Below are 26,209 nucleotides of genomic sequence, written 5' to 3' on the forward strand. Positions count from 1 at the left end.
GCTACCGATAACGTAGAGCGCACAGTCTGGTATTACATGTGTAGTGCTACCGATAGCGCAGGGTGCACAATCCTAACAATAGCGCACAAAAAACGCGGCAGGATCACACCCTTTCTGGATCCTTGTCCTCATGATGCATCTGTCACTTGAATTTTAATATTAAAGCAACTTCCAAAAAAGTTTTTTCTTACCCCTGAGTGCACCGGATTTCTTTTGTTTATTACATTTGTAGTGCTACCGATAGCGCAGGGTGCACAATCCTAACAATAGCGCACAGTCTGGTATTACATTTGTAGCACTACCGATAACGCAGAGCGCACAGTCTGGTATTACATGTGTAGCACTACCGATAGTGCAGGGAGCACAATCCTAACAATAGCGCACAGTCTGGTATTACATGTGTAGCGCTACCGATAGCGCAGGGTGCACAATCCTAACAATGTATCATTCTCATTACACTGCTAGTACAGAGCAGGGGGGTTATTGTTCTCATTACACTGCTCATTAGCGCACAATAGAGCACAGTCTGGTATTACATGTGTAGCGTTACTGATAGCGCAGGGAGCACAATCCTAACAATAGCGCACAGTCTGGTATTACATGTGTAGCGCTACCGATAGCGCAGGGAGCACAATCCTAACAATAGCGCACAGTCTGGTATTACATGTGTAGCGTTACTGATAGCGCAGGGTGCACAATCCTAACAATAGCGCACAGTCTGGTATTACATGTGTAGTGCTACCGATAACGTAGAGCGCACAGTCTGGTATTACATGTGTAGTGCTACCGATAGCGCAGGGTGCACAATCCTAACAATAGCGCACAAAAAACGCGGCAGGATCACACCCTTTCTGGATCCTTGTCCTCATGATGCATCTGTCACTTGAATTTTAATATTAAAGCAACTTCCAAAAAAGTTTTTTCTTACCCCTGAGTGCACCGGATTTCTTTTGTTTATTACATTTGTAGTGCTACCGATAGCGCAGGGTGCACAATCCTAACAATAGCGCACAGTCTGGTATTACATTTGTAGCACTACCGATAACGCAGAGCGCACAGTCTGGTATTACATGTGTAGCACTACCGATAGTGCAGGGAGCACAATCCTAACAATAGCGCACAGTCTGGTATTACATTTGTAGCGCTACCGATAAAGCAGAGTGCACAGTCTGGTATTACATGTGTAGCACTACCAATAGTGCAGGTTACACAAACCTAACAATAGCGCACAGTCTGGTATTACATGTGTAGCGCTACCGATAGCACAGGGAGCACAATCCTAACAATAGCGCACAGTTTGGTATTACATGTGTAGCGCTACCGATAGCGCAGGGTGCACAATCCTAACAATAGCGCACAGTCTGGTATTACATGTGTAGCGCTACCGATAGCGCAGGGTGCACAATCCTAACAATAGCGCACAGTCTGGTATTACATGTGTAGCGCTACCGATAGCACAGGGAGCACAATCCTAACAATAGCGCACAGTCTGGTATTACATGTGTAGCGCTACCGATAACGTAGAGCGCACAGTCTGGTATTACATGTGTAGCACTACCGATAGTGCAGGTTACACAAACCTAACAATAGCGCACAGTCTGGTATTACATGTGTAGCGCTACCGATAGCACAGGGAGCACAATCCTAACAATAGCGCACAGTTTGGTATTACATGTGTAGCGCTACCGATAGTGCAGGGTGCACAATCCTAACAATAGCGCACAGTCTGGTATTACATGTGTAGCGCTACCGATAGCGCAGGGTGCACAATCCTAACAATAGCGCACAGTCTGGTATTACATGTGTAGCGCTACCGATAGCACAGGGAGCACAATCCTAACAATAGCGCACAGTCTGGTATTACATGTGTAGCGCTACCGATAGCGCAGGGAGCACAATCCTAACAATAGCGCACAGTCTGGTATTACATGTGTAGTGCTACCGATAGCGCAGGGTGCACAATCCTAACAATGTATCATTCTCATTACACTGCTAGTACAGAGCAGGGGGGTTATTGTTCTCAATACACTGCTAGTATAGAGTAGGGGGGTGTATTGTTCTCATTACACTGCTAGTATAGAGTAGGGGGGTTTATCGTTCTCATTACACTGCTTATTAGCGCACAGTCTGTTATGGCATGTGTAGCGCTACCGATAGCGTAGATCGCACAATTCTAACAATAGCACACAGTCTGGTATTACATGTGTAGCGCTAGCGCAGGGCGCACAAGCCTAACAATAGTGCACAGTCTGATATTACATGTGTAGCGCTACCGATAGCGTAGAGCGCACAATCCTATCAATAGCGCACAGTCTGGTATTACATGTGTAGCGCTACCTATAGCGCAAGGAGCACAATTCTAACAATAGCACACAGTCTGGTATTACATGTGTAGCGCTAGCGCAAGGCGCACAAGCCTAACAATAGCGCACAGTCTGGTATTACATGTGTAGCGCTACCGATAGCGCAGGGAGCACAATCCTAACAATAGCAAACAGTCTGGTATTACATGTGTAGCTCTACCGATAGCACAGGGAGCACAATCCTAACAATAGAGCACAGTCTGGTATTACATGTGTAGCGCTACCGATAGCACAGGGAGCACAATCCTAACAATAGAGCACAGTCTGGTATTTCATGTGTAGCGCTACCGATAGCACAGGGAGCACAATCCTTCCTAACAATAGCGCACAGTCTGTTATTACATGTGTAGCGCTACCGATAGCGCAGGGTGCATAATCCTAACAATAGCGGACAGTGTGGTATTTCATGTGTAGCGCTACCGATAGCGCAGGGAGCACAATCCTAACAATAGCGCACAGTCTGGTATTACATGTGTAGTGCTACCGATAGCGCAGGGTGCATAATCCTAACAATGTATCATTCTTATTACACTGCTAGTACAGAGCAGGGGATGTATCATTCTCATTACACTGCTAGTACAGAGCAGGGGGGTTATTGTTCTCAATACACTGGTAGTACAGAGCAGGGGGTGTATTGTTCTCATTACACTGCTAGTATAGAGTATGGGGGTTTATCGTTCTCATTATCGTTCTCATTACACTGATCATTAGCGCACAGTCTGTTATTGCATGTGTAGCGCTACCGATAGCGTAGATCGCACAATTCTAACAATAGCACACAGTCTGGTATTACATGTGTAGCGCTAGCGCAGGGCGCACAAGCCTAACAATAGCGCACAGTCTGATATTACATGTGTAGCGCTACCGATAGCGCAGATCGCACAATTCTAACAATAGCACACAGTCTGGTATTACATGTGTAGCGCTAGCGCAGGGCGCACAAGCCTAACAATAGCGCACAGTCTGATATTACATGTGTAGCGCTACCGATAGCATAGAGCGCACAATCCTAACAATAGCGCACAGTCTGGTATTACATGTGTAGCGCTACCGATAGCGCAAGGAGCACAATTCTAACAATAGCGCACAGTCTGTTATTACATGTGTAGCGCTACCGATCGTGCAGGGTGCATAATCCTAACAATAGTGCACAGTCTGGTATTACATGTGTAGCGCTACCGATAGCGCAAGGAGCACAATTCTAACAATAGCACACAGTCTGGTATTACATGTGTAGCGCTAGCGCAGGGCGCAATAGCCTAACAATAGCGCACAGTCTGGTATTACATGTGTAGCGCTACCGATAGCGCAGGGTGCACAATCCTAACAATAGCGCACAGTCTGGTATTTCATGTGTAGCGCTACCGATAGCGCAGGGTGCACAATCCTAACAATAGAGCACAGTCTGGTATTACATGTGTAGCGCTACCGATAGCACAAGGAGCACAATCCTAACAATAGCGGACAGTGTGGTATTACATGTGTAGCGCTACCGATAGCACAGGGAGCACAATCCTAACAATAGCGGACAGTCTGATATTACATGTGTAGCGCTACCGATAGCGCAGGGTGCATAATCCTAACAATAGCGGACAGTGTGGTATTTCATGTGTAGCGCTACCGATAGCACAGGGTGCACAATCCTAACAATAGCGGACAGTGTGGTATTTCATGTGTAGCGCTACCGATAGCACAGGGTGCACAATCCTAACAATAGCGGACAGTGTGGTATTTCATGTGTAGCGCTACCGATAGCGCAGGGTGCATAATCCTAACAATAGCGCACAGTCTGGTATTACATGTGTAGCGCTACCGATAGCGCAGGGTGCACAATCCTAACAATAGCGGACAGTGTGGTATTACATGTGTAGCGCTACCGATAGCACAGGGAGCACAATCCTAACAATAGCGGACAGTGTGGTATTACATGTGTAGCGCTACCGATAGCACAGGGAGCACAATCCTAACAATAGCGGACAGTGTGGTATTACATGTGTAGCGCTACCGATAGCGCAGGGTGCACAATCCTAACAATAGCGGAAAGTGTGGTATTTCATGTGTAGCGCTACCGATAGCGCAGGGTGCATAATCCTAACAACAGCGGACAGTGTGGTATTACATGTGTAGCGCTACCGATAGCGCAGGGTGCATAATCCTAACAATAGCGCACAGTCTGGTATTACATGTGTAGTGCTACCGATAGCGCAGGGTGCACAATCCTAACAATAGCGGACAGTGTGGTATTACATGTGTAGCGCTACCGATAGCACAGGGAGCACAATCCTAACAATAGCGGACAGTGTGGTATTACATGTGTAGCGCTACCGATAGCGCAGGGTGCACAATCCTAACAATAGCGGAAAGTGTGGTATTTCATGTGTAGCGCTACCGATAGCGCAGGGTGCATAATCCTAACAACAGCGGACAGTGTGGTATTACATGTGTAGCGCTACCGATAGCGCAGGGTGCACAATCCTAACAATAGCGGACAGTGTGGTATTACATGTGTAGCGCTACCGATAGCGCAGGGTGCACAATCCTAACAATAGCGGACAGTGTGGTATTTCATGTGTAGCGCTAACGATAGCGCAGGGTGCATAATCCTAACAATAGCGGACAGTGTGGTATTACATGTGTAGCGCTACCAATAGCGCAGGGTGCATAATCCTAACAATAGCAGACAGTGTGGTATTACATGTGTAGCGCTACCGATACCGCAGGGTGCATAATCCTAACAGTAGCACACAGTGTGGTATTACATGTGTAGCGCTACTGATAGTCCTGTGGGAAATATGGGTGGGGGTTTAGAGAGAGATTTGTCTCAGTTCAGTCAGTACAACTCATGTAATGTCTTGTAAAGTGTCAAGGTTAGCAGGGTAATGACCATGAAATAACGGATCTCAGTGCGGCACGTTACATTTCTCTCTGGCACTCATTCGGTTAAAGATCTGATAACAGAGCCAGAAGCGGAATATTAAACAGCCAGTGGTACCTGCTGTGCCTATGAGAATATAAATCACTGTAAAGTTCTGACTTTAGAAGTCCGCTCATTGCTCCAGGGACATTTCTGCTTCTAACAAAATGCAAATCAGCTGAGCAAAGCTCATAGGGAAGTAACATAAACGCTGAGTGCCTGGCCCTGCCCCTCACCTGCCTAGTGTACAACAGCCAGGGACACTCACCAACTGGCTTACTAGGTCTGTGTGACAGGAGCTGGTGCAGTACAGTAAGTAGACTAAACCAGGAGGTAACTGTGTGCATGAGGGGTTAGGGGCAAATACAGAAGCACTGGGGCAGGCAGACTGGTATAAAGCACAGGGGCAGTCACTAGCTGGCTCAGGGTACAAGCATTGGGGCAGATAGACTGGCATATAGCACAGGGGGCATTTACCAGCTGACTCAGGGTACAGGCACTGGGGCAGGCAGACTGTCATAAAGCACAAGGGGCAGTCACTAGCTGGCACAGGGTACAGGCACTGGGGCAGTCAGACTGGCATAAAGCACAGGGGGCAGTCACCAGCTGGCTCAGGGTACAGGCACTGGGGCAGACTGGCATAAAGCACAGGGGCAGTCACTGGAGTAGGCTGACTGGCATAAAGCACAGGGGGCAGTCACCAGCTGGCTCAGGGTACAGGCACTGGGGCAGACTGGCATAAAGCACAGGGGGCAGTCACCAGCTGGCTCAGGGTACAGGCACTGGGGCAGACTGGCATAAAGCACAGGGGGCAGTCACCAGCTGGCTCAGGGTACAAGTACTGGTGTAGGCAGAATGGCATAAAGCTCAGGGGGGCAGTCACCAGCTTGCACAGGGTACAAGTACTTAGGCAGGCAGACTGGAATAAAGCACAGTGGGCACTCACCAGCTGGCTCAGGATACAGGCACTGGGGCAGGCAGGTTGGCATAAAGCACAGGGGTCAGTCACCAGCTGGCTCAGGGTACAGACACTGGGGCAGGCGACAGGCATAAAGCACAGGGGGCATTCTCCAGCTGGCTCAGGGTACAGGCACTGGGGCAGATAGTCTGGCATAAAACACAGGGGGCATCCACCAGCTGGCACAGGATACAAGTACTGGGGCAGGCGACTGGCATAAAGCACAAGGGGCACTCACCAGCTGGCTCAGGGTACAGGCACTGCGGCAGACTGGCATAAAACACAGGGGGCAGTCACCAGCTGACTCTGGGTACAGGCACTGGGGTAGGCAGAATGGCATAAAGCACAGGGGGCAGTCACCAGCTGGCTCAGGGTACAGGCACTTGGGTAGGCAGAATGGCATAAAGCACAGGCGGCACTCACCAGCTGGCTCAGGGTACAGGCACTGGGGTAGGCAGAATGGCATAAAGCACAGGGGGCAGTCACTAGCTGGCTCAGGGTACAGGCACCAGGGCAGGCAGACTGGCATAAAGTACAAGGGGCAGTCGCCAGCTGGCTCAGGGTACAAGTACCAGGGTAGGCCGAATGGCATAAAGCACAGGGAGAAGTCACCAGCTGGCTCAGGTTACAGGCACTGGGGCAGGCAGGCAGACTGGCATAAAACAGGGGGAATCCACCAGCTGGCACAGGGTACAAGTACTGGGGCAGGCGACTGGCATAAAGCACAGGGGCAGTCACCAGCTAGCTCAGGGTACAGGCATAGGGGCAGTCACTAGCTAACAAAGGGGGCAGGCACTGGGGCAGACAGATTGGCATAAAGCACAGGGGCACTCACCAGCTGGCTCAGGGTACAGGCATAGGGGCAGTCACTAGCTAACAAAGGGGGCAGGCACTGGGGCAGGCAGACTGGCATAACGCACAAGAAGCAGTCACCAGCTGGCTCAGGATACATGCACTGGGGTAGGCAGAATGGCATAAAGTACAGGGGGCAGTCGCCAGCTGGCTCAGGGTACAAGTACCGGGGTAGGCCGAATGGCATAAAGTACAGGGGGCAGTCGCCAGCTGGCTCAGGGTACAAGAACCGGGGTAGGCCGAATGGCTTAAAGCACAGGGAGAAGTCACCAGCTGGCTCAGGGTACAGGCACTGGGGTAGGCAGACTGGCATAAAGCACAGGGGGCAGTCACCAGCTGGTTCAGGGTCCAGACCGTCCAGGTACTGAGGCAGGCAGACTGGCATAAAGCACAGGGGCACAAGCTAACAAAGGGTACAGGCACTGGGGTAGGCAGACTGGCATAAAGCACAGGGGCACTCACTAGCTTGCTCAGGGTACAAGCACTGGGGCAGACATACTGGCATATAGCACAGGGGGCACTCACCAGCTGGCTCAGGGTACAGGCATTGGGGCAGGCAGACTAGCATAAAGCACAGGGTCACCTGCTGGCTCAGGGTACAGGCACTGGGGTAGACAGACTGGCATAAAGCACAGGGGGCAGTCACCAGCTAGCTCAGGGTACAAGCACTGGGGCAGACAGACTGGCATAAAGCACAGGGGCAGTCACTAGCTAACAAAGGGTGCAGGCACTGGGGCAGGCAGACTGGCATAAAGCACAAGAAGCAGTCACTAGCTGGCTCAGGGTACAGGCATTTGGGCAGGCAGAATGGCATAAAGCACAGGGGGCAGTCACCAGCTGGCTCAGGGTACAAGTACTGGGGCAGGCAGAATGGCATAAAGCACAGAGGGCAGTAAACAGCTGGCTCAGGGTACAAGTACTGGGGCAGGCATACTGGCATAAAGCACAGAGGGCAGTAAACAGCTGGCTCAGGGTACAAGTACTGGGGCAGGCAGACTGGCATAAAGCACAGAGGGCAGTAAACAGCTGGCTCAGGGTACAAGTACTGGGGCAGACAGACTGGCATAAAGCACAGGGGGCAGTCACCAGCTGGCACAGGGTACAAGCACTGGGGCAGACGGACTGGCATAAAGCACAGGGGGCAGTCACCAGCTGGCACAGGGTACAAGCACTGGGGCAGACGGACTGGCATAAAGCACCGGCGGCAGTCACCAGCTGGCTCAGGGTACAGGCACTTGGGTAGGCAGAATGGCATAAAGCACAGGCGGCAGTCACCAGCTGGCTCAGGGTACAGGCACTGGGGTAGGCAGAATGGCATAAAGCACAGGCGGCAGTCACCAGCTGGCTCAGGGTACAAGCACTGGGGCAGACGGACTGGCATAAAGCACAGGGGGCACTCACCAGCTGGCACAGGGTACAAGCACTGGGGCAGACGGACTGGCATAAAGCACAGGGGCACTCACCAGCTGGCTCAGGGTACAGGCACTTGGGTAGGCAGAATGGCATAAAGCACAGGCGGCAGTCACCAGCTGGCTCAGGGTACAGGCACTGGGGTAGGCAGAATGGCATAAAGTACAGGGGGCAGTCGCCAGCTGGCTCAGGGTACAAGTACCGGGGTAGGCCGAATGGCATAAAGTACAGGGGGCAGTCGCCAGCTGGCTCAGGGTACAAGAACCGGGGTAGGCCGAATGGCATAAAGCACAGGGAGAAGTCACCAGCTGGCTCAGGGTCCAGACCGTCCAGGCACTGAGGCAGGCAGACTGGCATAAAGCACAGGGGCACAAGCTAACAAAGGGTACAGGCACTGGGGTAGGCAGACTGGCATAAAGCACAGGGGCACTCACTAGCTTGCTCAGGGTACAAGCACTGGGGCAGGCATACTGGCATATAGCACAGGGGGCACTCACCAGCTGGCTCAGGGTACAGGCATTGGGGCAGGCAGACTAGCATAAAGCACAGGGTCACCAGCTGGCTCAGGGTACAGGCACTGGGGTAGACAGACTGGCATAAAGCACAGGGGGCAGTCACCAGCTAGCTCAGGGTACAAGCACTGGGGCAGACAGACTGGCATAAAGCACAGGGGCAGTCACTAGCTAACAAAGGGTGCAGGCACTGGGGCAGGCAGACTGGCATAAAGCACAAGAAGCAGTCCCTAGCTGGCTCAGGGTACAGGCATTTGGGCAGGCAGAATGGCATAAAGCACAGGGGGCAGTCACCAGCTGGCTCAGGGTACAAGTACTGGGGCAGGCATACTGGCATAAACACAGAGGGCAGTAAACAGCTGGCTCAGGGTACAAGTACTGGGGCAGACGGACTGGCATAAAGCACAGGAGCAGTCACCAGCTGGCACAGGGTACAAGCACTGGGGCAGACGGACTGGCATAAAGCACAGGGGGCAGTCACCAGCTGGCACAGGGTACAAGCACTGGGGCAGACGGACTGGCATAAAGCACAGGGGGCAGTCACCAGCTGGCTCAGGGTACAGGCACTTGGGTAGGCAGAATGGCATAAAGCACAGGGGGCAGTCACCAGCTGGCTCAGGGTACAGGCACTTGGGTAGGCAGAATGGCATAAAGCACAGGCGGCAGTCACCAGCTGGCTCAGGGTACAGGCACTGGGGTAGGCAGAATGGCATAAAGCACAGGCGGCAGTCACCAGCTGGCTCAGGGTACAGGCACTGGGGTAGGCAGAATGGCATAAAGTACAGGGGGCAGTCGCCAGCTGGCTCAGGGTACAAGTACCAGGGTAGGCCGAATGGCATAAAGCACAGGGAGAAGTCACCAGCTGGCACAGGGTACAAGTACTGGGGCAGGCGACTGGCATAAAGCACAGGGGCAGTCACCAGCTAGCTCAGGGTACAGGCATAGGGGCAGTCACTAGCTAACAAAGGGGGCAGGCACTGGGGCAGGCAGACTGGCATAACGCACAAGAAGCAGTCACTAGCTGGCTCAGGGTACAGGCATTTGGGCAGGCAGAATGGCATAAAGCACAGGGGGCAGTCACCAGCTGGCTCAGGGTACAAGTACTGGGGCAGGCATACTGGCATAAAGCACAGAGGGCAGTAAACAGCTGGCTCAGGGTACAAGTACTGGGGCAGGCATACTGGCATAAAGCACAGGGGGCAGTCACCAGCTGGCACAGGGTACAAGCACTGGGGCAGACGGACTGGCATAAAGCACAGAGGGCAGTAAACAGCTGGCACAGGGTACAAGCACTGAGGCAGATGGACTGGCATAAAGCACAGAGGGCAGTCTCCAGCTGGCTCAGGGTACAAGTACTGGGGCAGGCAGATTGGCATAAAGCACAGGGGGCAGTCTCCAGCTGGCTCAGGGTACAGGCACTGAGGCAGACGGACTGGCATAAAGCACAGAGGGCAGTCACCAGCTGGCTCAGGGTACAGGCACTGAGGCAGACGGACTGGCATAAAGCACAGAGGGCAGTCTCCAGCTGGCTCAGGGTACAAGCACTGGGGCAGACAGACTGGCATAAAGCACAGGGGGCAGTCACCAGCTGGCTCAGGGTACAAGTACTGTACTGGGGCAGGCATACTGGCATAAAGGACAGTGGCAGTCACCAGCTGGCTCAGGGTACAAGTACTGGGGCAGGCAGATTGGCATAAAGCACAGGGGGCAGTCTCCAGCTGGCTCAGGGTACAGGCACTGAGGCAGACGGACTGGCATAAAGCACAGGGGGCAGTCACCAGCTGGCTCAGGGTACAAGCACTGGGGCAGGCAGATTGGCATAAAGCACAGGGGGCAGTCACCAGCTGGCTCAGGGTACAAGCACTGTGGCAGACAGACTGGCATAAAGCACAGGGGGCAGTCACCAGCTGGCTCAAGGTACAGGCACTGAGGCAGACGGACTGGCATAAAGCACAGAGGGCAGTCACCAGCTGGCTCAGGTTACAGGCATTTGGGCAAGCAGACTGGCATAAAGCACATGGGGCAGTCACCAGCTGGCTCAGGGTACAAGTACTGTACTGGGGCAGGCATACTGGCATAAAGCACAGGGGCAGTCACCAGCTGGCTCAGGGTACAAGTACTGGGGCAGGCAGATTGGCATAAAGCACAGGGGGCAGTCTCCAGCTGGCTCAGGGTACAGGCACTGAGGCAGACGGATTGGCATAAAGCACAGGGGGCAGTCACCAGGGGGCTCAGGGTACAAGCACTGGGGCAGACAGACTGGCATATAGCACAGGGGGCAGTCTCCAGCTGGCTCAGGGTACAGGCACTGAGGCAGACGGACTGGCATAAAGCACAGAGGGCAGTCACCAGCTGGCTCAGGGTACAAGCACTGGGGCAGGCAGATTGGCATAAAGCACAGGGGGCAGTCACCAGCTGGCTCAGGGTACAGGCACTGAGGCAGATGGACTGGCATAAAGCACAGAGGGCAGTAAACAGCTGGCTCATTGTACAGGCACTGAGGCAGATGGACTGGCATAAAGCACAGAGGGCAGTAAACAGCTGGCACAGGGTACAAGCACTGGGGCAGACAGACTGGCATAAAGCACAGGGGCACCAGCTGGCTCAGGGTACAGGCACTGGGGTAGACGGACTGGCATAAAGCACAGGGGGCAGTCACCAGCTAGCTCAGGGAACAAGCACTGGGGCAGACAGACTGGCATAAAGCACAGGGGCAGTCACTAGCTAACAAAGGGGGCAGGCAGACTGGCATAAAGCACAAGAAGCAGTCACTAGCTGGCTCAGGGTACAAGCACTGGGGCAGGCAGACTGGCATAAAGCACAGGGGGCAGTCACTAGCTGGCTCAGGGTACAGGCATTTGGGCAGGCATACTGGCATAAAGCACAGGGGCAGTCACCAGCTGGCTCAGGGTACAAGTACTGGGGCAGGCATACTGGCATAAAGCACAGGAGCAGTCACCAGATGGCTCAGGGTACAAGTACTGGGGCAGGCATACTGGCATAAAGCACAGGGGCAGTCACCAGCTGGCTCAGGGTACAAGCACTGGGGCAGACAGATTGGCATAAAGCACAGGGGGCAGTCACCAGCTCACTCAGGGTACAGGCACTGGGGTAGGAGGGCTTGGCATGAAGAGATTGTGTTTTACAGTGATGGAATGTGGGGTTGGCAGTGCTGGCATTCACCTATGGTGTTGGCATTTCCTGTGAGTATAATCTGTGCTGTGCTCACATATAATGTCATTGTAAAATTATGCCAGTCTGTGTTCAGAGCACCAGGCGATTGTACTTTGATCTCTGAGTGAGTGTTGTGCCAGATGTTTACCTACTGCTTTAAAGTGCTGAGTTCCTGTTTCTGCTGTCAGACTCGTGTCCTATAATTAATAAATTACATGACAACAATTCATTTTTATCCTCTTTTCTATAGACTGGAAGCTGATAGAACTGATATATCTGTTGTTATACAGAGAATTTATCAAACTGCAGTCTAATGTGTAATGCCTATATGTGCTTCAGCTATAAGATAACATTAGTTATTGTCGTAAAGTGCAATAATAACTGCACCTTCCACTTCTGCATTCCTGGGAACCTATTTATCTGGGCAATTTCCCAGATTATTGTCTCCTCTATAAAAATATTTATATCTATTCCCATAAATACACACAGATCACAGACAATGATCACTGGTTCATTACTGCTAAACCTAATCGTATTGTGTTATCGGTAAGGGCGGGTTAAGCAGATATCTCTGTAGCTACTGATAATAGCTAATTAAAGGGACATTTATCTGTATAACATGGATGTGACAGAGTAGCACCTGAACACTTTGCACCATATGTTGCATGAAAAAGGGTACATTAATGCTGCTTAAATTGATTTAAAATATTGCAGGAAAAGCATATTTGTGCACAGCTTGTAATCAAGGATCAATTCCTCACTAGGGGTCTGATGATCTAAAGCTCTCCACTTAGATAAGATGATCTAAAATGTCCAACACTGTAAGATCCCTCTCAAGATTCTAGACCGGCAGATTGTGCTATTTCTGTATGTGGAGAGACAAGCCCAGTGCAAGAGTCACATTTGCACTTTGTATTTAAGTTTTATTACATTTAGGCTTTGAACTTCTTTATTATATATTTGAAAGCATTTAGATTCTGTATACAGCAGTATATCTGGGATTTTACATACTCTGATTTGCTTTGACTGTTTCTGTGTAACTAACAAATTAGGGTCATACTTTGTATATTTATATGTATCTTTTACAAATTACATTGCACTTTGTATATTTATATGTATCTTTTACACATTTCATTGCAGTTTTATTTTACATAGAAAAAAAATACAGTTTCAGTTTCCCATGATTAATAGCCCACTGGTTCTTCACAATACTACAATAATATGATGTTGGGACTGAAAAACAACACAGATTTCTCTGACAGATTTTCGGCTTTTCATCACTTGTGTCCACAATTTATGGACCTGTCATATGGAACTAAATTTATGTGGGAAGAAGAAATAGGGGACGAGTGAGTAAATTGTGTGACACATCCACTGCTTTAGACTAACAGGCAGGGAGTGGCTGAATGTGCCCATATACCTAAGACAGAATTCATTGCAGCTAACAAGTAGAAGGACTATACATTTTTATGAGTAGAGATATATAGATGATGTCCCCAGGGTTTGCTCCTTAGTCTGGAGTCTGATGGAATCTGAAAAGCTCTCGCTGTGTGACACTATAATAAGGAATCTCCTTCCCAGAGAAAGTTCGGAGGCATTGGGGCCAATTTATCATAGTGCGAGCGGACATCGATAAATGCAGACAGCATACACTGTCGCCATTTATCATTGCACAAGCATTTCTCGTGAAATGCTTGTGCAATGCCGCCCCCTGCAGATTTGCAGCCTATTGGCCGCTAGCAGGGGATGTCAATCAACCGGCTGATTGCTGCTCGCCGCCTCAGAGGTGGCGGACAGTTAAGGAGCAGCAGCCTTAAGACTGCTGCTTCTTAACTCCTGTTTCCAGCAAGCCTGAAAGCTTGTGCGGAAACTGTAGCATTGACGGGTTAATAAATCGACCCCTTTGTCTCAATATAAACTATAACTACTGAGTCATGCAGGAGCAATGTTGTTCATTGGGGTCCTGCTGTTATTGTGGTGAACTTGATGTGCGATCCAATAAAAATTTGATAAACTGCCCAATTCCTAGCTGAAACCTTTGCATGACAGTGAGAGCAATTCTGCATTTAATCATTACTATTAAAGGGACAGTCAACTCCAGATGTTTTATTGTTTAAAGACAGATAAGTGCTTTATTACTCATTCCCCAGTTTTGCACAACCAACATGGTTATATTAATATACTTTTTACCTCTGTTATTGCCTTTGCAGGCTTCCCCCTTATTTTAGTTAGCCTCTATTTATCAAGCTGCCAACCGCAAATACACTGGAATTCCGCAGCGTATTTGTGGCAAGCCTGATTCGCCGTAGATATCAAACCCTACAGTCCGGCAAAAATAGAATATAGTGACGTAACATATGATCCGTCGGACTCAGTCTGACACAGATCGATGTTTACGTCACTACAGATTTTCCGAACACAAGTTCGGCACAATCTGACTACTTTTGCTAGTTATCAAAAAACTAGCAGGTACGCTCGCCACTATTCTGGCCCAGCGTACCTGGTTTTCAATCCGCCGCCCTGGAGGCGGCTGATGCCATAGGAATCAATGGGAGTCTGACAGCAGCGAAAGATTTTGATTCCTCATTGATTCCTATAGGAACGTCTACACCTAACACCCTAATAAGTACCTCAAGTCTAAACACCCCTAATCTGCCCCCCTACACCGCCGCCACCTACATTATACTTAATAACCCCTAAATCACCGCTCCCGGACCCCGCCGGCACCTACATTATATTTATTAACCCCTAATCTGCCAATCAGCCAATAGGATTTTTTCTACCTTAATTCCGATTGGCTGATAGAATTCTATCAGCCAATCGGAATTCAAGGGACGCCATCTTGGATGACGTTATTTAAAGGAATATTCATTCGTCGGGTAGTCGTCGGCTTGGAAGGATGCTCCGCGTCGGATGTCTTGAAGATGCACCTGCTCCGCTATTAGGCTATTACAGCTGAAAAATTGTGCAGAATTTTCCAGAAATGCATATTACGAGTCGTGGCGGTATGGCTACACCGCAAGCATTTTAACCTGTAACGCAACGTCCATTCTGCACTCAAAAAAATACCTTTTGAGTGCGGGATTTTCCATGGCGCCGTATTACAGGTTGTGCAGTCCAACTAAAATTCTTGCGTTACAGCCTATACCTACACAATCCATACCGCCATCTGAGAGCAGTAGTTATGGATTTTGCAAAACAAAAATGTTTCACAAAACTCATAACTAAAATGTTACAAAGTACACTAACACCCATAAACTACCTATTAACCCCTAAACTGCCACCCTCCCGCATTGCAAACACTATATTAAAACTATTAACCCCTAATCTGCCTCCCACCCACATCACGACTATTAAATAAACCAATTAACCCCAATCCGCCGCCCCGTCATCGCCAACATTAAATAAACCTATTAACCCCTAAACCGCCTGCCCCCCACATCGTCAACACTATAATAAAGTATTAACCCCTAAACCTCCAGCCCCCCACATCGCAACTAATAAACCTGTTAACCCCTAAACCTCCAGCCCCCCACATTGTAACTACTAAACTCAACCTATTAACCCCTAAACCGCCGGCCCCCATATTGCAAAACACTAAATTAAACTATTAACCCCCGTAACCTAACACCCGCTAACTTAAAATTAAAATTACAATATAACTATCTTTAAATAAATAAAAACTTACCTGTGAAATAAAAAAAACTAACATTAAACTATAAATTAACCTAACATAACTATTCTAATAAAATAAAAAAAATACCAATTAAAAAAGCTAAATTAAAAATTTTAAAAACCTAATACTACGAAAAAAAATAAAATAATAAACGAAATGATCAAAAATAATAAATATTACACCTAGACTAATAGCCCTATAAAAATAAAAAGCCCCCCCATACAAATACCCCCTAACCTACAATAAACTACCAATAGCCCTTAAAAGGGCCTTTCGTAGGACATTGCCCTAAGTTAAACAGCTATTTTACCTAGAAAAAAGTACCCCCAACAGTAAAACCCACCACCCAACCAACCCCCCAAAATAAAAAACTTAAGCTACCCATTGCCCCTAAAGGGGCATTTGTATGGGCATTGCCCTTAAAAGGACATACATCTCTTTTATTGCCCTTAAAAGGGCATTCAGCTCTTTTACGGTGCCCATCCCTAATCTAAAAAAAAAAATCTTCAAATTAGCCAATAGGATAATAGCTTCTGAAATCCTATTGACTGTTCAAATCAGCCAATAGGATGAGAGCTTCTGAAATTTCAGTAGCTCTCATCCTATTGGCTGTTTTGAACAGCCATTACGATTTCAGAAACTCTCATCCAATTGGCTGATTTGAATTTGAAGAATCAAATCAGCCAATAGGAATGTAAGGTACGCCATTTTGAAATGCATTCGTGCAGGATGGCATCGCCGTCCAGGATAGCTCCGCTCCGCGCCATCGGGATGAAGATAGAAGATGCCCCCACGATGGATGAAGATGTCGCCGCCTGGATGAAGACTTATTGCCACCTGGATGGAGATGGATGTTCAGACTTCAGGAACCGTGAGTAGATTTTATGGGGCTTTTTTTTTTAAGATTAGGGATGGGCACCATAAAAGAGCTGAATGCCCTTTTAAGGGCAGTGCCCATACAAATACCCCTTTAGGGGCAATGAGTAGCTTAGTTTTTTTAGACTTAGGTTTCTTATTTTGGGGGGTTGGTTAGGTGGTGGGTTTTACTGTTGGGGGGACTTTGTATTTTTTCTAGGTAAAAGAGCTGTTTAACTTAGGGCAATGCCCTACGAAAGGCCCTTTTAAGGGCTAGTGATAGTACTGTAGGTTAGGGGGTGTTTATGTTTTGGGGGGTCTTTTTTATTTTTATATTGCTGTTAGATTAAGTTTAATTGGTTTTATTTCTGATAATTTTGTTTATTATTTTTTGTAATCAGTTTTTTATTTTTCGTAATTTTAGTGTTTTTTATTTTTTGTAATGTTAGATTTTTTATTTTTTGTAATGTTAGATTTTTTATTTTTTTTCATAGTATTAGGTTTTTTACATTTGTAATTTAGCTTTTTTAATTGGTAGTTTTTTTATTTTATTAGAATAGTTATGTTAGGTTAATTTAAAGTTTAATCTTATTTATTTTTTTATTTCACAGGTAAGTTTTTATTTATTTTAAGATAGTTATATTGTAAGTTTTAATTTAAAGTTAGGGGGTGTTAGGTTTAGGGGTTAATAGTTTAATTTAGTGTTTTGCGATGTGTGGAGCCGGCGGTTTAGGGTTTAATAGGTTTAGTTTATTAGTTACGATGTGGGGGGCTGACGGTTTAGGGTTTAATAGCTTTATTTAGTATCGGCGATGTCGGGGAGCGGCGAATTAGAGGTTAATAATTTTATTTAGTGTTGGCGATTTCAGGGAGCGGCGGATTAGAGGTTAATAATTTTATTTAGTGTTGGCGATTTCGGGGAGCAGCGGATTAGGGGTTAATAACTTTATTTAGTGTTGGCGATGTCGGGGGCGGTGGTTTAGGGGTTAATCAATTTATTTAGTGTTGGGGGCGGCGGATTAAGGGTGTTTAGACTTTGGGTTTATGTTAGGGTGTTAGGTTTAAACCTAACTTTCTTTTCCCCATAGACATCAATAGGGTTGCCATTCCGCCATTGCAGGTGTTAGTCATTTTTTCTAACACTCTCTCCCTATTGATGTCCATGGGGGAAAGCGTGCACGAGCACGTAAACTCAGCCCTTGGCTTTTGTGCGGTAAGGAGCTTAACGCAAGGAGGTTTTTCAGTAACTCGTAATGGCAGCACTATGGAAAGTGCAATAACGCAATTTTTTTTGCCGTTATTTTCGCATCTTGTTTAGCGCAAAACTCGTAATCTAGGTAAATGTTTGTTTGTATTTCAGGGTGAGTGCTAACATTGTGGTTATACTGGTTTTAAATCTGAATGATCTTTCATTTGCCAATAATCGTTCTTCACTGCAGCCAGCTCTTCCTGGGCCAGGCTACAAGAAATATACTCTCTGTATGGCTCATCCATCCTGCTACTGAGGCTGTAGATTAGTAATGGTGACTTTCTAATATACAAGACTGTGATTCTGATCCATTTATCATAAAAGCCATGTGGTAGAATATATCTATGGGGCTATCTGTGGTCTTTCTTACCCCTTTACTTATTTACTCCCAGATTGTTTTTGGGATTGGGCCATCCAATCAAATATGTCATAGGGCTCCTCTTTCTGCCCGTTCCCTCCCACGTCTGCCAGATGCAGAGGAATGTATTTGGTGAAGATGGTGCAGTCAGGTACCATCGGGTGACATACCTGCTATTTGTTTCCAAAGACTAAATTGAGATTATAATTTGTGGTGTTGAACTAGAGCTCTTTCTACTCATAATTTGTGGTAGAGAATTATTTAATCCCATCTTTGGTCTGTGGTCTTGCACACAATCTGCATAGGATATTTATAGAATCCCATGTGAGGTTTATCTTTCTGAGGTTTTCATACTAGAGGTTACAAAAGAAGGTTTCGACATCTGAGCAGAGTGAAGGGAGGGGACGTCCTGGAGTTAATTGCAATATTTTGTACAAAAAGAAGTGGTCCTCCAGACGGGTAGAAGTCTTCATCCAGACGGCATCTTCTATCTTCATCCATCCGGCGCGGAGCGGCTCCATCTTCAAGACATCCGACGCGGAGCATCCTCTTCATCCGACGTCTTCTTCAACAATGACGGTTCCTTTAAGTGTTCCTCCAAGATGGCGTCCCTTCAATTCCGATTGACAGAATTCTATCAGCCAATCGGAATTAAGGTAGGAAAAATCCTATTGGCTGATGCAATCAGCCAATAGGATTGAAGTTCAATCCTATTGTCTGATCCAATCAGCCAATAGAATGTGAGTTCAATCCTATTGTCTGATCCAATCAGCCAATAGAATGTGAGCTCATTCCTATTGGCTGATTGGATCAGCCAATAGGATTGAACTTCAATCATATTGGCTGATTGCATCAGCCAATAGGATTTTTCCTACCTTAATTCTGATTGGCTGATAGAAGGGACGCCATCTTGGGTAACATCACTTAAAGGAAGCGTCATTGTTGAAGAAGACGTTGGATGAAGAGGATACTCCGCGTCGGATGTCTTGAAGATGGAGCCGCTCCGCGCCGGATGGATGAAGATAGAAGATGCCGTCTGGATGAAGACTTCTACCCGTCTGGAGGACCACTTCTGCCGGCTTCGTTGAGGACTTCAACCCGGTTGGGTGAAGACTTCTCATGGTAGGGTGATCTTCAAGTGGTTAGTGTTAGGTTTTTTTAAGGGGGTATTGCGTGGGTTTTAGAGTAGGGTTGGTTGTGTGGGTGGTGGGTTTAAATGTTGGGGGGGGTTGTAAAATTTTTTTACAGGTAAAAGAGCTGATTACTTTGGGGCAATGCCCCGCAAAAGACCCTTTTAAGGGCTATTTGTAATTTAGTGTAGGGTAGGGCTTTTTTATTTTGTTAGGGGGATTAGATTAGGTGTAATTAGTTTAAAAATCTTGTAATTTGTTTATTATTTTCTGTAATTTAGTGTTTTGGTTTTTTTTTGTACTTTCGATAATTTTATTTAATTGTATTTAATTGTATTTAGTTTAGGGAATTTATTTAATTATAGAGTAGTGTTTGGTGTAATTGTAACTTAGGTTAGGTTTTATTTTACAGGTATATTTGTATTTATTTTAGCTAGGAAGTTATTAAATAGTTAATAACTATTTAATAACTATTGTACCTAGTTAAAATAAATACAAACTTGCCTGTAAAATAAAAATAAACCCTAGGGCCTAGATTTAGAGTTCGGCGGTAGCCGTCAAAACCAGCGTTAGAGGCTCCTAACGCTGGTTTTGGCCGCCCGCTGGTATTTGGAGTCAGTGATTAAAGGGTCTAACGCTCACTTTTCAGCCGCGACTTTTCCATACCGCAGATCCCCCTACGCCATTTGCGTAGCCTATCTTTTCAATGGGATCTTCCTAACGCCGGTATTTAGAGTCGTTTCTGCAGTGAGCGTTAGAGCTCTAACGACAAGATTCCAGCCGCCTGAAAATAGCAGGAGTTAAGAGCTTTCTGGCTAACGCCGGTTTATAAAGCTCTTAACTACTGTACCCTAAAGTACACTAACACCCATAAACTACCTATGTACCCCTAAACCGAGGTCCCCCCACATCGCCGCCACTCGATTAAAATTTTTAACCCCTAATCTGCCGACCGCCACCTACGTTATACTTATGTACCCCTAATCTGCTGCCCCTAACACCGCCGACCCCTATATTATATCTATTAACCCCTAACTTGCCCCCCACAACGTCGCCGCAAGCTACTTAAAATAATTAACCCCTAATCTTCCGACCGCAAATCGCCGCCACCTACGTTATCCCTATGTACCCCTAATCTGCTACCCCTAACATCGCCGACCCCTATGTTATATTTATTAACCCCTAATCTGCCCCCCTCAACGTCGCCGACACCTACCTACACTTATTAACCCCTAATCTGCCGAGCGGACCTGAGCGCTACTATAATAAAGTTATTAACCCCTAATCCGCCTCACTAACCCTATCATAAATAGTATTAACCCCTAATCTGCCCTCCCTAACATCGCCGACACCTACCTTCAATTATTAACCCCTAATCTGCCGACCGGAGCTCACCGCTATTCTAATAAATGTATTAACCCCTAAAGCTAAGTCTAACCCTAACACTAACACCCCCCTAAGTTAAATATAATTTTTATCTAACGAAATAAATTAACTCTTATTAAATAAATAATTCCTATTTAAAGCTAAATACTTACCTGTAAAATACATCCTAATATAGCTACAATATAAATTATAATTATATTATAGCTATTTTAGGATTAATATTTATTTTACAGGCAACTTTGTAATTATTTTAACCAGGTACAATAGCTATTAAATAGTTAAGAACTATTTAATAGTTACCTAGTTAAAATAATAACAAATTTACCTGTAAAATAAATCCTAACCTAAGATATAATTAAACCTAACACTACCCTATCAATAAAATAATTAAATAAACTACCTACAATTACCTACAATTAACCTAACACTACACTATCAATAAATTAATTAAACACAATTGCTACAAATAAATAAAATTAAATAAACTATCTAAAGTACAAAAAATAAAAAAGAACTAAGTTACAGAAAATAATAAAATATTTACAAACATAAGAAAAATATTACAACAATTTTAAACTAATTACACCTACTCTAAGCCCCCTAATAAAATAACAAAGCCCCCCAAAATAAAAAATTCCCTACCCTATTCTAAAATACAAATATTACAAGCTCTTTTACCTTACCAGCCCTGAACAGGGCCCTTTGCGGGGCATGCCCCAAGAATTTCAGCTCTTTTGCCTGTAAAAAAAAACATACAATACCCCCCCCCCAACATTACAACCCACCACCCACATACCCCTAATCTAACCCAAACCCCCCTTAAATAAACCTAACACTACCCCCCTGATGATCTTCCTACCTTGTCTTCACCATGCCAGGTTCACCGATCCGTCCTGGCTCCAAGATCTTCATCCAACCCAAGCGGGGGCTAGACATCCACTGAAGAAGTCCAGAAGAGGGTCCAAAGTCTTCCTCCTATCCGGCAAGAAGAGGACATCCGGACCGGCAAACATCTTCTCCAAGCGGCATCTTCTATCTTCTTCCATCCGATGACGACCGGCTCCATCTTGAAGACCTCCAGCGCGGATCCATCCTCTTCTTCCGACGACTAGACGACGAATGACGGTTCCTTTAAGGGACGTCATCCAAGATGGCGTCCCTCGAATTCCGATTGGCTGATAGGATTCTATCAGCCAATCGGAATTAAGGTAGGAATTTTCTGATTGGCTGATGGAATCAGCCAATCAGAATATAGTTCAATCCGATTGGCTGATCCAATCAGCCAATCAGATTGAGCTCGCATTCTATTGGCTGATCGGAACAGCCAATAGAATGCGAGCTCAATCTGATTGGCTGATTGGATCAGCCAATCGGATTGAACTATATTCTGATTGGCTGATTCCATCAGCCAATCAGAAAATTCCTACCTTAATTCCGATTGGCTGATAGAATCCTATCAGCCAATCGGAATTCGAGGGACGCCATCTTGGATGACGTCCCTTAAAGGAACCGTCATTCGTCGTCTAGTCGTCGGAAGAAGAGGATGGATCCGCGCTGGAGGTCTTCAAGATGGAGCCGGTCGTCATCGGATGGAAGAAGATAGAAGATGCCGCTTGGAGAAGATGTTTGCCGGTCCGGATGTCCTCTTCTTGCCGGATAGGAGGAAGACTTTGGACCCTCTTCTGGACTTCTTCAGTGGATGTCTAGCCCCCGCTTGGGTTGGATGAAGATCTTGGAGCCAGGACGGATCGGTGAACCTGGCATGGTGAAGACAAGGTAGGAAGATCATCAGGGGGGTAGTGTTAGGTTTATTTAAGGGGGGTTTGGGTTAGATTAGGGGTATGTGGGTGGTGGGTTGTAATGTTGGGGGGGGGGTATTGTATGTTTTTTTTTACAGGCAAAAGAGCTGAAATTCTTGGGGCATGCCCCGCAAAGGGCCCTGTTCAGGGCTGGTAAGGTAAAAGAGCTTGTAATATTTGTATTTTAGAATAGGGTAGGGAATTTTTTATTTTGGGGGGCTTTGTTATTTTATTAGGGGGCTTAGAGTAGGTGTAATTAGTTTAAAATTGTTGTAATATTTTTCTTATGTTTGTAAATATTTTATTATTTTCTGTAACTTAGTTCTTTTTTATTTTTTGTACTTTAGATAGTTTATTTAATTTTATTTATTTGTAGCAATTGTGTTTAATTAATTTATTGATAGTGTAGTGTTAGGTTAATTGTAGGTAATTGTAGGTAGTTTATTTAATTATTTTATTGATAGGGTAGTGTTAGGTTTAATTATATCTTAGGTTAGGATTTATTTTACAGGTAAATTTGTTATTATTTTAACTAGGTAACTATTAAATAGTTCTTAACTATTTAATAGCTATTGTACCTGGTTAAAATAATTACAAAGTTGCCTGTAAAATAAATATTAATCCTAAAATAGCTATAATATAAATGTAATTTATATTGTAGCTATATTAGGATTTATTTTACAGGTAAGTATTTAGCTTTAAATAGGAATCATTTATTTAATAAGAGTTAATTTATTTCGTTAGATAAAAATTATATTTAACTTAGGGGGGTGTTAGTGTTAGGGTTAGACTTAGCTTTAGGGGTTAATACATTTATTAGAATAGCGGTGAGCTCCGGTCGGCAGATTAGGGGTTAATAATTGAAGGTAGGTGTCGGCGATGTTAGGGAGGGCAGATTAGGGGTTAATACTATTTATGATAGGGTTAGTGAGGCGGATTAGGGGTTAATAACTTTATTATAGTAGCGCTCAGGTCCGCTCGGCAGATTAGGGGTTAATAAGTGTAGGCAGGTGTCGGCGACGTTGTGGGGGGCAGATTAGGGGTTAATAAATATAACATAGGGGTCGGCGATGTTAGGGCAGCAGATTAGGGGTACATAGGGATAACGTAGGTGGCGGCGGTTTACGGAGCGGCAGATTAGGGGTTAAAAGTGTAATGCAGGGGTCAGCGATAGCGGGGGCGGCAGATTAGGGGTTAATAAGTGTAAGGTTAGGGGTGTTTAGACTCGGGGTACATGTTAGAGTGTTAGGTGCAGACGTAGGAAGTGTTTCCCCATAGGAAACAATGGGGCTGCGTTAAGAGCTGAACGCTGCTTTTTTGCAGGTGTTAGGTTTTTTTTCAGCTCAAACTGCCCCATTGTTTCCTATGGGAGAATCGTGCACGAGCACGTTTTTGATGCCGGCCGCGTCCGTAAGCAACTCTGGTATCGAGAGTTGCATTTGCGGTAAATATGCTCTACGCTCCTTTTTTGGAGCCTAACGCAGCATTTGTTTGAACTCTCGATACCAGAGTTAAATTTATGGTGCGGCCAGAAAAAAACCCGCGGAGCGTTAACAGCCCTTTTACCGCCGAACTCCAAATCTAGGCCTAAGATAGCTACAATGTAACTATTAGATTAGGGGTGTTTAGACTCGGAGTACATGTTATGGTGTTAGGTGTAAACGTTCCCTTAGGAATCAATGGGATATCGGGCAGCAGTGAACATGAGCTTTCGCTGCTTTCAGACTCCCATTGATTCCTATAGTATCCGCTGCCTCCAGGGCGGCGGATTGAAAACCAGGTACGTTGGGCCGGAATAGTGGCGAGCATACCTGGAAGATATTTGATAACTAGCAAAAGTAGTCAGATTGTGCCCAATTTGCGTTCGGAACATCTGTAGTGACATAAGCATCGATCTGTGTCGGACTGAGTCTGGCGGATTGTATGTTACGTCGCTAAATTCTACTTTTGCCGGTCTGTAGGGTTTGATAACTAAGGGGAATCAGGCTCGCCACAAATACACTGCAGAATTCCAGCGTATTTGCGGTTGACAGCTTTATAAATAGATGCCATGGTCTTCAGAACTGTACATAGTATTCCAGATGTGGCCTAACTAATGATCTGTAAAGTGGCATAAGAACCAAGTTATTTCTGCTACTAATACCTCTCCCAATGCAACCAAGTATTCTCGCTCCAAGTAATTAATAAAAATATTAAAAAGAACAGGACCCAATACTGATCCCTCATGTGGCACTTTGCAAAATCCAAGTATATCACATCCACTGATTCCCCTTTATCTATATTTTACTTACTTCCTTGTAGAATCTAATTTGATTAATTTGACATTATCTATTTCTCATAAAACCATGCTGATTTGAACTCATAATCTTGTTTACCTGAATATACTCATCAATATAATCCCTTATCCCTTCCAGTGTCTTCCCCACTATTGATGTGAGGCTAAGTGATCTATAGTTTCCTATATCAGTTTCTCTTTTTAAAAAGTGGCATCACATCAGCTTTACGCCAGTCCTGGGGTACTATGCCTGAGGATAATGCGTCTTGAAAAAATTTAAAGTAGAGGTTTGGCTATAACAGAGCTAAATTTCCATTAAACCCTTGGGTGTATTCCATATGTAAAAAAACTATGTGAAAATAAACTGTGCACATAATGTCCTTTAGTTAAAGAAACCTTTAAATGCCTCTTTTATCAGTAAGAAACTTAAAAAAATTATAATGTATTTGCTTGTAGTTAACCTTGTGAGGATTGAACCCTGGTCTGCAAATTCAAAACCTATAGTCTTACTGCTGTGCTACAATAGGACTCAATGTAAGAAGACATTTTGTGTCCCCACAGTGCAACTCTCTTGTAGTTAACCTCAAAGAGAGAAAGACCAATAGTGCAACACAGTTCCAAATAGAGCCTAAATTAAAAGCACACTCACGTGGCCATGAGCTACACTAGCTCAAATGCTCTCTTAATAAATCATTCCAGCAAAACAGGAACTGATGATCAAATAAATATTTATTCCACAATTTAAGAGAATAAAAGTCACTCAGGGCACAAATATTGATACCAAAAGCAACATAATGCCACAATAGAAACAAGGTTCAAAAGCTCAATAGCTCAAAGGAACCGAGTGTAAAGCGGTGAGAGGTTCTCAGAATGTTGTGATGGTCATGTGATGTCCCTTCCTGGTGACATATCCTGACATACATTTCACCTTGATGGCTTTTCTCTTCCAGGTCCAGTCCCAATCTGATTGGATATTTCAAATAATTGTTTTACTATTCAAATACTGGAGCACTAAAAACTACCAATAAATTAAACAATATAATAACCTTTTTATATAATAAATATTAGATACAAGTTAAATGAGCAGATCAAAATGATAAAAAAGTAATATTTACATATATAAAACTTTGGAGAAAATTACCCCTATTTCATTTATCAATAAAATTCCAATACCAGCCCAAATAGTGTGATTATGATTCATACTGAAACATGGGGAGTTTTGTACAATTACACATGAATACAAATACAAATTTAAATACAAATACATGTTTAACTGCTAATGAAAATTATAAAGTAAA

Source organism: Bombina bombina, chromosome 9, assembly GCF_027579735.1.
Source record: "Bombina bombina isolate aBomBom1 chromosome 9, aBomBom1.pri, whole genome shotgun sequence".
Taxonomy (NCBI): Eukaryota; Metazoa; Chordata; class Amphibia; order Anura; family Bombinatoridae; genus Bombina; species Bombina bombina.